General features: G+C 44.2%; 1 protein-coding gene across 1 annotated transcript in view; it reads right to left on the bottom strand.

The window, feature by feature from the left end:
* The window catches only part of myot (myotilin), a 46,293-nt gene extending 40,244 nt beyond the window's left edge, over positions 1–6,049 (bottom strand). Inside the window, exon 1 of the mRNA XM_037779715.1 lies at positions 5,889–6,049. The gene's annotated coding sequence lies outside the window, so the exon portion shown is untranslated. The remainder of the gene's footprint in view (positions 1–5,888) is intronic.
* Positions 6,050–14,628: the final 8,579 nt, after the last annotated feature.

The raw sequence follows: 14,628 nt of genomic DNA, 5'->3' as shown, positions 1-14,628 counted from the left end.
AACAGAATATTGATTCATATTTGATCAGCGCTGCTGGTTCTGACCTTTTGATCAGAGTTCCGAGTGATTTGGACAGCTGCTCAGAGACGGCAAGGCTCCAGCTCGGCTCTGATTGCTTGATTTCTCCGGTCCTGTGAAATCTTGCAGATGCCATTAGGAGCACCGGAGGACACCGAGGCACATGAGAGAACAGGAGTAAAAAGACCTACCCCCAAGCCCTGCATACAACACCATGAATCCTCAACCCCCAGCAGCTCTCAGCTGTGGACAGATTTAGCACAGCAGCGGCGGCGGCGGCGGCGGCGGCAATTCTAGCAGCAGAGCTGAAATCAGCTAGTGAGCAATCATTACATAAGTCTGTGGGCTCTTCTTTGATTGACAGGCATCAAAATCTGTGCATCCAGCAGCAGACAACAACAGTCAAAAGCACAAGAACAATCCATATGCATGCACAGTGTGAAACTGTGCCATCCTTCATGCATGCATAAAATCCATGTGACTCAAAACAGATACAAAACTGTAGCACAAAAAATATGCTCAAATCATAACATGGCAAACTGCAGCCCAACAGGCAACAACAGCTGTCAGTGTGTCAGTGTGCTGACTTGACTATGACTTGCCCCCAAACTGCATGTGATTATCATAAAGTGGGCATGTCTGTAAAGGGGAGACTCGTGGGTACCCATAGAACCATTTACATTCACATATCTGGAGGTCAGAGGTCAGGGGACCCCTTTGAAAATAGTCATGCCGTGTTTTTCCTCGCAAAATTAGCTTAAGTTTGGAGCGTTATTAAGCCTCTTTCCTCAACACAGCTTGGTGATGATACCAGTATCCTCACTTTAGCTTTAAAACTGAGCCCCGTTACAACCTAAAAATCCAAGTTGCGTAATGACAATAAAAAATTTGTATCGTTAAAACAAATTTTGCATATCATGTATTATCGCGTTAATTTTTGACAACCCTAATTATTATATACGAATCTTGCCGACTGCAGCTTCTTTTTACGTTCAAAATGTGATTTCAAACTGGGATGTAAGGAGCAGTGTTTGGTTGTCTCCGTTCTGGTACTGTAGAAACATGGAGGAGCAACATGGCAGACTCCCTGAAGAAGACCGCTACCTATGTAGATATGAAGGGCAAATGGTAAATGACTTGCATTTATACAGTATATTGTCTTTCTAGTCTTCTGACCACTCAAAGCTCTTTACACTACATGTCAGCATTCACCCATTCACCCACCCATTCACCCACCGATGGCAGAGGCTACCATGCAAGGTAGGTACCATGCATCAGGATCTAATCTAAATAGTAGGTACATGCATCAGAATCTAATCTAAATACTCATTCACACACCGATGGCTATGCCTTCAGGAGCAGTTTGAGTTAAGTGTCTTACTCAAGAACAGTTCTAAATGTGACTGGAGGATCCGGGGATCGAACCACCGAGCTACCGATTGGTGAGTGACCTGCTCTACTCTGAGCCACAGCGCCCAGAGGGCTCATTCTAAGCTAACAAAAACACCCTCTTCTCAATATGTTTGACTTCAACCTGTGTACCGTCCGGGTTCGAAGAATCTGAAACCGGACGCTCTCTCCCGTCGGTTTGACCTGCTAATAGATCCCCCCAAAATGTTAAACACTGTTCCTTCAATTTTTAAAATCTTCATCACCCAGTAATGACATAAATATTAAACTCTACACTCCTCCAACAAGAGTCTATTGCAATGCTAGCAGCTCTGTGAGGCTCTATATAATTTTCTATGATATATAGTATATTGTGTCACTTAAATAGATTGGTTGCAGTGTACTTGGTGAGCAAGTGGTTTACTTAGAGGACAACCTATGTTGTTAATTGTATTATATTTGTTGTATAATGTGTCATTGTGTCATGTGACTTACCTGGTTGTGATTGGCTGTGGAGCGGGGCTAGCGAGGAGCGGTCGTGGTCGAGTAAGAGAAGTGAGGGAGCGGCAGCGACGAAGACGTTAGAGAGAAGCGAGTGGAAACAGAAGGAAGAATGAGAGACGTAGTAATTAGAGATTTACGGTGTAAAGTGTGTTTGCAAGTTATAGCGCTGTAGAAACTAGAGCATAAAGCCTGGGACACACTAGGAATGTCAGGAGCGTGTGGCGGCTGCGTGGTGGCTGCGTGATTCACGCGTTTGGTGTCACACCAGCTGCGTGTCTGCTGCTGCAGCTGCTGCTGTCAGCCCTTTCTTTCTACATAGAGTTTGCCTTTTTAATGGCCACTTCATTTCATTATAAATATCATTTATATTTATTTTTAGACCGAGAAAGGTTAAGAAACGTGTGGTAATTTGTAAATAATAGTAATAATCCACAATTAAAACTCCGTACTATATTCATTCATGGAGCTCTCCCAAGTCACTGCATGTTCTAGAAACACTGTCCGGCAAAATTTCAGAATAAAAGCCTCGTATTAACAAATGAAGGAATTCTGTCCACAGAAAAAAACGCTTGAGGGCTTTTTATTTTGAAAATGAAAGCAGGAAGTGTTGATTTAAAATAAGTCTCTACTTTTTTCATCTCCGTAACATATTCTACAGATAGACATCAAAACTATAGTAATCTTGCTGGTATGATGTCAATATACAGTCAATACATCACCTTCATTGCGTGCGGCACGCGTCAAAAATAGGCGAGGACCTCTATTCTCTAGAAGAGACGCAACTGAGACACACGTCTCACGCGGGCAGTGTGGCTGCTCTAACCTGTTAACACGGACGCCAAAATAAAAAAGCAACAGGTAACGCAGCCGCCACGCACTGCTGATGTTCCTGGTGTGTCCGAGCGTAAGACTGCAAGCCAGGAAAAGCCGAATGTATACATTGCGAGTAGTTCAGTAGTATCGATGCCGTAGCTGATAATGCGCCATTAGCCTTTCCAGCTAACTAGCCTAGCTACCAACAAAGGACATTCTGGACTTCCCAGATAGCGCTCCAGGTGACCAGGATAAGCCTGGTAGCTCCTCTGACAACAAGGGAGAAAGAAGGTTTCATTTAGGGATGCACCGATACCACTTTTTTTCAGAACGAGTACGAGTACAAGTACTTACATTTGGGTACTCGCCGATACCGAGTACCGATACGAGTACTTGTGTGCCAAAAGACCCTCGTTAACAGCCAGCTGGAGGGTTTGAGCGACACCCGGCAGGCTGGGGAGTCCGCATACGAGGCGGGGCGCCGCGACCGACTCTAGGTCGGCTTGGAAAAGGCTCGGCGGCCAAAGTGGCTCACGGACGCAGCTTATACAGTGCTCCTCGCCAGGGCCTCACCGCACCGTGACGGGGCTCCCTGCTCCCGGTGCGACTGTCAACCAGGACGAACTGTCCTCAGGCGCCCCAAACGCGTGCCGCTGGCCCATGTAAAAGGTGGCCAGGGGTCTGTGGCGATGTCGCAAAACCCACCCGGACCCGTCTTGAAACACAGACCAAGGAGTCTAATGCGCGCGCGAGTCAGAGGGTGCAAGCAAAACCCTGTGGCGCAATGAAAGTGAGGGCTTAGCGCGCACCGGCTCAGGTGGAATCCTCGGCCCCGCGGGTTCGGGCGCACCACCCTGCCCGTCTCGCCCGCCACCGTCGGGGTGGGTGGAGCGTGAGGACCCGAAAGATGGTGACGAGATGTTAACATCATGCTGCTGTAAAGTGGTATCGGTGCCGTTGTATCGGAGCCGCTTTGCGAGTACGAGTACATGAGCACAGTATCGGACCCGATACCCGATACTTGTATCAGTGCACCAGGTTATTATTGGTCAAGTAAAAGGAACCATAAGAGTTAATTTCTTATTCTTTGGGATTTCTTTATGTTATTTTGGGCTAGACCAAGACATTAAAGGGTGACATATATGCTAGTGACCCAGAAGGTTAAAGGAACATAGAAGATTGATTTGTGTGAATACTGACTTGTTTATTTCTGTGAAAGGTCAAAGTGCTATTTTCTTGGTTTACTAATTATTGAGTGTATTTGTGAACCTTTTTTACTTTATAATTTTTGATATGTCATTCCCTTTTAGTTAATACATTTTGATGTTAATTGGTGGGGACATAGTTGCCCTGTGATTTTTTGTTAGGTAAATATATAAGAAATAGGGAGGAAATAATTATGGATTATTGAACTAAAACAACAACAACAGGAATAAGGTTTACCTAGAGCCAATTAGGGAATTAAGTTAGGAACACAGAGGCTGCTACCTACAGGAAAAGGTGCAGAAAGCACTACATAGGGTGATGGTATGCTTCACAGGAAACAATCAGATAACCAAAATACAACTTCCTGAATTGTCAAAAGAGTCCTCCGTCAACCCTTTGAAAAAACGGCAATGCCAGTTTTTTCCTCATCAAAATGTAGAGTTTGGAGCGTTATTTAGCCTCCTTCCGACAAGCTAGTGATGATACCAGTTATCCTTCACTCCAGCTTTAAACTGAGCGGTTACAACCTAAAAATCTAAGTTGTATTAAAGAAATAAGTGACGTTAAATTAATTTGCGTGAACACGTTATCACGTTCATTCTTGACAGCCCCTACATTATTATATAAGAATCTTGCCAACTGCAGCTTTCAGTTTTTTTACGTTCCAAAATGGGATTTCAAACTGGGATGGAAAGGGACTATTGGTGGAGGAAAGGAAGCCTTCTACTTGCTGTAAATCCATTTTAAATTGTCTCATTTGCAACATTCTGAAAAAAGCTCTGAACCCTCCACCATCTCCTCCACCTCTCCTCCACCTCTCCACCATCTCCTCCACCTCTCCACCACCTCTCCCACCATCTCCTCCACCTCTCCCACCATCTCCTCCACCTCTCCACCATCTCTCCTCCACCTCCTCCACCACCTCTCCACCATCTCCTCCACCTCTCCACCATCTCTCCACCACCTCTCCTCTACACCATCTCTCCTCCACCTCTCCACCATCTCTCCTCCATCTCTCCTCCACCTCTCCACCACCTCTCCACCATCTCTCCTCCACCCCTCCACCGTCTCTCCAATTCTCCCAACTCCTCAACTTCTCTGCTAGCGGGACCGATTTAGCCCAGACCGGATCACCTGGCCTCTCTGTCCGCCAACCAGGGCTCGAGGCCGAACACTGCGTCATACTGGCATGCCAGGCTTGCACTGTGAATCCCCCCCCCCCCCCCCCCACACACACACACACACACACACACACTCCGCCCCCCGCTCAGCTTCGGCTGGTATGTCTTGTGTTGCCTCACCCTGCTGGCTATATAACTGACACACTTTATTTTTTCACTTCTGCCCTTTAAACTCCCAAACGGATGTTACAGATTGACAGATATGGACGCGTATAGGTAGATACAGAGATATGACACATTTAGATAGAGATAGATATATATAGACAGAAACATAGAGCTTTTTAGATAGATATATAGATATATAGATGGATAGATAGTTGAGCATATGGACACATGACACAGCATATAAATTTAGCTCCAGACAGATCATCCCAGCTGTCCTCTTCTTTCTGACTGCAAACTAATTCACCACATTCAATCCAACGCTGGCTGCAGTATCAATACCATGCAGTATCAGGAACCTCATGGCCCTCGACAAGTGAATTACAACATTTGATCATCTGATTACCCGGAGCAGCATCTATTGTGACAGCGAGCTACGTGTGAACCATGACGCAGAACGTTCCTTTACTGAATTTCCACCTTTGCCAGAAGCATCCATGTGCAACAAAAAGTATGTGGTGTCAAATAGGTGCCTTCACCCCGCAGTGAAAGGATCTCAGTGTGATATGTTGCAATTCCAGTGTTGATCCAGCCATGCACATTCAAAACAGGCCCAGCAGCACCTTCAACACAACTTTATCCCAACTGTAGAAACCAAAATATGATCCTCCTTACCGGTCTGGCCTTTTCCCAGCAGGCTCAAAACAACAACAAACGTATTGATCCAACAGGAAGTGTGAATGATCCAAATGCCAAACTGCTGTGTGTCTGTGAGGCTGCCAGTCATGGCTCGGTCGCCGGACGCTCCCTACTCTGGGTGAGCTGACACACACATTTACACACAAACACAAAGACAGGGGCAAGTGTGTGTGTTGAGGTGGGGGTTGTGGTGGTGGAATGGGGTTAGGAGGGAATCTGAGGCTGGTGAGGAGGGGGGTGGGGGGGGGGGGGGGGGGGGGGGGGTGGAGGTTGAGGGCAGGGCAGGAGGGGTTCAGTTGGAGACGTACTAAAGAGATTAATTTAGAGCGGAGTGTAGTGTTCGTCAACAGTGACGGACTCGCTGCAGGGCAGAGTTCCAGGTCAAAGGAAACGGTGTGAAAACTGCTCAAAGGAGTCCCCATGTTGGCTAATGTTAGCAGCTAACATCAATCCAAACCAGCCAGGGTTGAGTGGAACAGAGGTCAATCTTGTAGAGGTCGCAAAAAAACAAGAATTACCCGTATGTATGTTTTGACGATTCCAAAAGATGAAAATGTGGCTGATGTGTTGCTGCTGGAGGCTCCAGACCCAACTTCATCCAAGAGTGTGAGACACGACAGGAGCCAGGAAACCTGCGTCTGGTGCCAGGGAGTCTTTCGGGGGACATATGAGATGAGGACCTCTGGAATGAGAGTGAGAACAGAGAGAGACAGAGACAGTAGAGACCCAAAGAGACTTTCTTTAAACCGCAATATTTAAGGTGCTCTGTATGCTATTTGGAGCATTAATATAGCAGCAAACCATTATAAGCTATGTAAAGATATAGAGGAGTAATGTCTACCTGAGCAGAGAATGAAGTCGCTCTCTCTGCATGTGTTGTAATCTGAGCTGCTTTGTTTACGTAGCCGGGCCCGTTGCATGTGCTTTTAGTGCATGTGAGTGTTCCCCACTGGCTAGCTCAGACACCGCCGCTCTGCACTGCTCTCATATGGCGGTTACAGCTGAAATCCCCCCCCCAGGTAACACTGTTAGCTCAGTCAGCAGTGGTGACGTTGTTTCCACTGTTAGCGCTGTTAGCACCCTAAACTGCAGCTGCAGCCATGTTGAGAGAAGCCTGTTGTAAGCTCCTGATATCTGAGGGCTCCTTATTTTGAAAATCTCCCCGGTAATCCTCCGTACCTGGTTGAGACTCTTATTTGTCAAAGTTCAATGCTGTGTGCTGGGCCATTTGGCCATTTGGTCTAGTATGACCAGTAACTTAACATTAGTTAATGCAAACTTCACAAAACCACTGGTGTCCTACTGTATGTTGTAGCATCAACCATCAGCACAGCAACGCGTGGCCACAGGTGCTGCTGTTCAACAAAACTGATAGTAGGCTCGCTTTAAAGCACAGAGAATTATGTAGGGATGCACCGATACCGATACCGGTATTGGGTATCGTGTCGATGCTGTGCTCATGTACTCGTACTCGTAAAACGGTACCGATACCACTGTACAGCAGCACAACGTTAACTTCTCATCACCATCTTTTGGGTCCTCATGCTCCACCTCCCCGACGGTGCGGGCGAGATGGGCCGGTGGTGCGCCGGCCCTCATTTTCATTGCGCCACGGGATTTTGCTTGCAACCTCTGACTCGCGCGTGCATTAGACTCCTTGGTCCGTGTTTCAGGATGGGTCGGTTGGGTTGCCGACAACGCCACAGACCCCTGGCGCCCTTTTACGTGGATTGTGGCACGACACGATTGGGGCGCACTGAGGACAGGCGAGGTCCGGGCAGGGAGTGCTGTAAAGCTGCGGCCGCGAGCCACCTTCGCCCTGAGCTTTTCCAAGTCCACCTAGAGCGGTCGTGGCGCACCGCCTCGTATGCGGGACTCCCCAGCCTGCTGTGTGTCGCTCAAACCCTCCAGCTGGCTGTTAACGAGGGTCTTTTTGCACAGAGAAGTACTCGTATCAGTACTCGTTATCGGAGAGTACCCAAATGTATGTACTTGTACTTCGGTCGGTCGTCGGTCTGAAAAAAAGTGGTATCGGTGCATCACTAGAATTATGTAACTAAATTCTCAATGAAATCCAACGAATATGGCCAAATTAATTATACATTTTATGTTGATTTCCACTTGCAACACTCATTGCGAATGCACATTCAATCATGTTTTAATTCAAACGTATGTCTATGTTTGAAATAGTGGGTGGAAAGTGTGACGTTCCAATGGACGGCCTTCTTTGACCAAAGAAATATAAAACTATTACTAATATATAACTAATTCCCTACATAAAGGTCCCAAAGGTCAAAAGTAGATTGGGCCTCATAAGGATATGGAAATAAATAACCAATGCTTTTGCTGGTGGTGAAGATTGTCCCAATGACAGATGCAATGTGCATCACTGTTTCACAACTTAATCAGATTTAAGTTTTCTGATGAGTTAGTATTGAAATGAAAAAACACGTCAGTACACCTTTTAAAGCAAACAACAACAACAACAACAACAACAACAACAACAACAACAACAACAACAAACCACTTAACATATTTATTGTTGTCTCACTGTCTTTTGCCTCTTTACATGGAAACACTAGTTAGTGTGTGTTCATCTCAAAGCAGGAAGGGGGTTGGGGGGGGGGGGGGGGGGTACAGTATATGATGGATCAAACATAGGTCCAGTGCAAAAAAAACAAAAACAAAGTATCAACTTTATAACGGTTGAAATGAAACGGTTCAGGGGAATATAAATTCTTAAGTATGCTGCAAATCTATAGAATATTTGGTATCCTCAGAATTGACAACTTTGTAAGAACCCAACTGTCCTGTGTGTCATGTGATATCAATAACTCCATATTGCAAGCACACTCTTTTTCAAGAGTTGTGTAACTTGATCAAGTTCATCCACAACATACTGACTGAAATTATAAATCTAAACTTTAAGGAAATATCACTCATCAACAGACGATACCAGTCTGGCATATATATCACTATGTACATCACTATGGGCTCCAATAGTGGTGCTTTACAATGAGTGCTATCTATGTGGGAGATTCATTTGGCCAATGGATGGAACACATGTAGAAATCTACACCTACAAAGGTTATTATCACTTCCTCTTCCTCCTTCTCTTCATCATCACCATCATCTAGACATTCTCAATCCACACGTGCAGTTTGGTGCCCTCTGTCGCCATGCTGGCCCCTCTGTTAGCCCCTCTGTTAGCCCCTCTGTTAGCAGCTTAAATAAACTGCTTTTTTCCCACCTTTTCTTAAATTGAGCTTTTGAAACCAAGATAATTGTAGACTACAGCAAAAAAAATGTAAGCAACATCCCTGTTCCTTCTATTTAACTGACACCTGACCGAAGCCACCGACTACTAACTCTATCCTTCCTTCCTTCCTTCCCTTGCAGACTGAATTCCTGCTTACTGAACACCTGTTGCCATCTACATCACACCCTCCCACACAAACACACACTTTCTTTAGAACTGCACAGCTCATCCACAGACTCTTGCTCATACTGTACACAGGCTGGAAAAGAACAGATGTCGCGCAAAGCGATGAAACTTTTAAAAGCAGATAGAAGACATTCTTCCTCCTATTCATACACAATAAAACACACCCTTGATCCCTTCAATATACTCCGGTGTTTTATCCCTACCACAGCCTCCGTGGTCTGGTATGACCAGTGGCTTATGGTGGCTGATGGTAGCAAACTTGTCTGTAACTGGCATTACAGTCAGATCACCGACTTTAGAAGTCTTTTCTACTTGTTGCTATGGTTACGCTGTGTCTTGTAGCCACAGTTCAGCAAAAGTTACATTGCCAGGGTGGGGCCAATTCTGTGGTCCGTTTTCCATACTCTTGATTCTATTGAAGGGACTGTATGTAAGTTTTTACACATATAAATGTTTTTTTAATCGTTTAACAAGTCGTGACCTCACCTAAAAAATGAGACTTTCTGGGTTTCCTCTCTCAGCCTGTAGACGGCTTTAATGTGAAGAACCTGGGCCCGTTTTTTCCGGGAAAATCCAACGGATGTGACGTGTGTCATGCGCGCTCGCGAGTGCCTTTACTCTCTTCAGCTCCGCTACAGGGCTAACCGTGTGCTACCATAGCTAACGTTCGGTTAGAAATGGAGTCCGCTAGCGTCAAAAACGACCGTCTCCCACCACAACTCAGACTCCAACACAAACTCCACGGAAGCACAGTAAAAGGTCTAGTCTATTGAAGCCCGTCTTGCAAAACAGGAATGTGACCGACGTCTGAGGAAAACTAGTGTTGTGGGAGAATAGCAGAGCCAGTGCGAAGAGTGTGTGTGCACGTATGAAGTGAGTGTTGAAGCAAGAGAGAGAGGGAGCGGCAGTGTGTGCTAATATTACGGCCAAGCATGTGAAATATATAGCGATATTAGCTGTTAATGTCGCTAACATTTATCAACATGATGCCTGTCAATCCCGTTCAGTCTTGTGTGTGTCGGTAGTGCGAGCACAAGCGCGAGCAACAGGATGCTGACTGTCATTGACGTAATGGCCACAGGTGCCGCTGTTAACAAGCCATTTGTGATTCTTACATTTAGTCCCTTTAGGTTGGTAAATTATGCAAAAGTATTTGATGCAATACAGATGGGTAATGGTATGGTTCACAGGAAGGAATCAGATGAGCAGCAGCTCAGAAATATGAGAGAAAAATGACAGTATCGATAAGATTGAAATCAAATGTTCACACTGCATGATTTCCTTCATCATACGAGTGCATTTTGAGAAGTGTGGTTAATCAAAAATAAAACGTCCTGAAGTGGCTAAAGAGTCCTCCTTCAACAGGACAAGGAGCTAGATAAAGATGAAAGATGTAGACGGTTAGAGGAGAGATGCCGAGGGAATAAAAGGCGACGTTGAGAAGAGACGTGTTGACAAAGTGAGATGAAAAGAGTTGGTTGGAGAGATGGAGATGGAAGTCACCGCGGCCTGAAACAGAATCTATCATCCTCCTAACCAGTGGAAGGTTTGTAGGCGGTGAGTGCGCTGATCTCTCTCTCTCTCATTAGTTTAGCTAGACTCAAATGTTCAGCACAGGAAGACAAAGAGCAGGAGAAGACAGAGAAGTTTGTTTCTAATAACCTACGAAAAAACGTCCTCATTGTGTCTCCAAACTGTAGCTTTAGCTTTAGATGACAAATGGATCAACCCACATGTATAACACATCATTAGGTGAGAAACCGGCTGTTTGTTAAAGCAGGATGAAGAACGGTGCAGATAAAACATGATGCTGAAGGGAAAACTGGCACATCTCTTCACAATATTAAGTGAAACAATGTAGAGAAAAATAAACAAATCTCAAACAATATGACCTTTGTACTGAGCTAAAACTCGATAGTATAAGGACGCCAACAAGACTGAATTAATAAATTTGCCAATTTATAACTCATCTGATCAGGGTAATATAATTGCATAACAATGATAAACATGATTACCTACTCAAACATTTACAGTTTTGCTTTAAAAAGCAGGGACATGAAATCAACAACAACAACATTTCTCACAAATTCTGACTTTCTTATGAAAGATATAAAGACTTAAAGGGACAGTGTGTAGGATTTGGCAGCTTCTTCTGGTGTGGTTGCAGATTGCAACTAAATGATTACCTCTCCGCTTGCTGGCGATACCACGGTTTAGCACTCTGCGGCTCATGTTACCGCAGTTTTACAAGCGTGTAGAGAACTACTGAAGCCTTCAGGTAACGTAAAAACGTGAAAGGCTCTCTCTAGAATCAAAGTTTTGTTTGTCCGTTCTGGGCTACTGTAGAAACATGGCGGAGCAACATGGCGGACTCCGTGAAGAGGACCTGCTCCCTCAGGGTTCATTTTAAGCTAACAGAAACACAAAGATTCTTAGTTTCTTACACACTATTGAAAACATACTTATTACTATCATATTCCATTTTTGCAAATAGACCCCCCAAAATGTTACACACTGTTCCTTTAAATCAAAAGGCTGATTAATGAAAGGACTAGTTTGTTAGCTTGTGCTTACTAGCACCACGTGTACTGTTGATCACCAGACAGCAGTGACAGAGTGTGTTGGATAGTGAAGTCTAAAACACTGTTGCTGTACATTGTCCATGTGAATGTAAGGTGGAGCTGAACACACGATGGAACCACTGTGGTAGTTTAGGACTAGTTTTGGTCTGGTCTCCTATCCTGTCTGGACTCTAATGGCTCAGGGTCTTGCTCAGGAACCTTGCCAAACCTGCAACAGACCTGACCACAAGCTAGCATAGTGCCTGATTCTAAACACATGCAAAGACTGTATATAAAGATGGACGACATGACAGCTCCCCAAAAGTGAAGCCAAAACATCTGGATGGCCCCCTGGTGGCTGGCTGCAGTATAGCTCATAAGTCCCGCCCCCTCCATGTTAGCGGATGGGACATGGGCCAAACTAAAAAGTCATAGTACACGTCAAATACTTTTTCCCCAAAGATGGTTTCTGTCATTTTAGGCAGTTATTATCACGCCGATGTATGTTCAAGTGTTAATTTTTTCTGATAAGTTTGGTTTTAATGAGTTATTTGATGCTATAAAAAGGGGGTGAGACGTCATGATTGACAGCTGTGATTGACAGGTGCGCTCAGTGAAGTAGTCGTGGAGCCGGAGGCTCGGGAATTGTACGAGAGAGGAGCTGTATCTTTAACTTTCCACAACCGTCACCAGTCTGTGTAATAGAACGTGTCAATTTGATCATAAATGTAGTAATAAAGATATTATGGTTAGTTGTTGTGTCTTTCTAGCCAAACAGCTACCGTGGTGCTAACATAGCAACTAGGTGGCTCATGCTAACAAGCTGCAGCTATGCTCGGCTCGTGATTGGCTCGGGCGGTCGTGTGGGCGGGACCTCGATACTGCAGCTCTAGCCCCCCCCGATCACTACTGTGCAGACTCTGGCTGCAAATGACGTCAAAACTTCAAGATGGCAGTTCCCGTATCCAGGATATTTTGGCTTCACTTTTGTCCCATCTATGATCACGTCATTCACATACAGGACGTCTGAACGCATTGATGTCGTGACTTCAAGATAAAACATTCAACACTTATGTTTTATGTGACTCAAAATGTATTTTGAGTGCTAAAGCTGTATTGGCCCAAATCTATTTTGATCACATTTGATTGCAGTTGTTGTCGGCTGCACATAGAAATCAATTCATTTCCAGTGTCCAAAATCTGCTTTCAATTAATGTTTATGAAATTATATTGACAATTTTATATATTTTGAATCACAGCATATGAAATGTAGTTGTGTAATATTGTATTCATCTTATGTGGAAACTGAACACAGCTAAGTAACTGTGTACAAAGAGAAAAAGCATTTTGTTGCTGCTAGCCAAACTGCTCTGCTATCTTAGCCACATGTTAGCTAGCAATGTTAGCTAAAAGCTCTATCACAAGCTAGCTAGCTCGCTCCGTTCTGAAATGTTGCTGTTAGCTAGCAGTTCTGCGTCTGTTAGCCCGTTAAGATGAGTTTACACTCCTGTATGTCCATGCACTGTAGCCATGCTAACTAGCTCTCTGTTTCCAACTGAAACACGTAGGACGTTTGGTAACAAGTTAGCAATGAGACAGCTGTTATCACAACGTTCATTTTCCAGTTGAACATATTCTCACAGAACCAGCTGCAATATTTATATCAAGTCCATAATAAAAACTCACTGAGTATAAAACATTTGGGGCAAATTTTGATAGCCTCAACATTCCAGAGTAAATATAATATGGAGGATAATGTAACACAAAACATTACTTAAGTTAGCCATAGAGTGCTACAGGAGAAAGAGTTAGCATTTTAGCACATCTGGTTCCCTCGACTCGAAGTCGGTGGGTTTTTCGAATGGCTTTTTAGTTAGATGCCTTAAATAAGGCACAAGCTTAAGAGATTTGAGCTATTTTCTACGACATAAAAATACATCAATAAATACCCCACTCATGAATTTTGAAGCCTTTATGTGTCTTTAAAAAGGCGATTGCTAACAAGTGTCTAAATGAGACTACTAAACGTCATCACACCATCTCGTCCACCGTTACAGCCTCGTTGTGTGTACTCTAGTTCATGTGACCGTGGTGTAGTTCGCTTATAGCCTAACGTTAGCTTTTTACTTCTGCCAATTGCATTTACACTTCAGAAATCAAAGTGGTGTTCATTTGGTGAAGATCTTGCTGAACAAAACATGTAAGTATCATAAACCTGTGTTTGCCACAAAGCTTATTTTCTGCAATAATCCAAAACCCAATGGAACATTCCCATTGGCTTTCTGTCGAGGGAACCCAGGGCGATTCTAACTTCCTGGTTGGCCGACAAAAATATGTCATCTCTGGAGCACTCTATTTGAGCAAAATCTGACAAAGGAGAAACAGTATAATTGAAATGGATCAGAAATGGACAAATTCACATTTGAAGGTAAAACCAATTATTTCTTCACTGCAGCACTGTCTAATGCAGACATGTAAGCTATTAAATATATGAACACTAGCAACATTAAATTCCATATATTTTGTTGCGATTTAGCGAGACGCATCGTTCCTGGGAGATCTTCCAGGCCTCCGTATAACTGATGTGTTGTCTTTGTACAGTGTATAATATATGTTGAACCTTTGAAAATAGAGATAAATCTTTCCAAATCAAACAGTCAGTTGTGATTTGTTAATTACTGGTATCTTACAGGGTTAGATTCAAGGAAGC

The sequence above is a fragment of the Sebastes umbrosus genome, chromosome 9 (genome assembly GCF_015220745.1).
Source record: "Sebastes umbrosus isolate fSebUmb1 chromosome 9, fSebUmb1.pri, whole genome shotgun sequence".
NCBI lineage: Eukaryota > Metazoa > Chordata > Actinopteri > Perciformes > Sebastidae > Sebastes > Sebastes umbrosus.
This window is presented reverse-complemented; position numbering and strand designations above follow the sequence as displayed.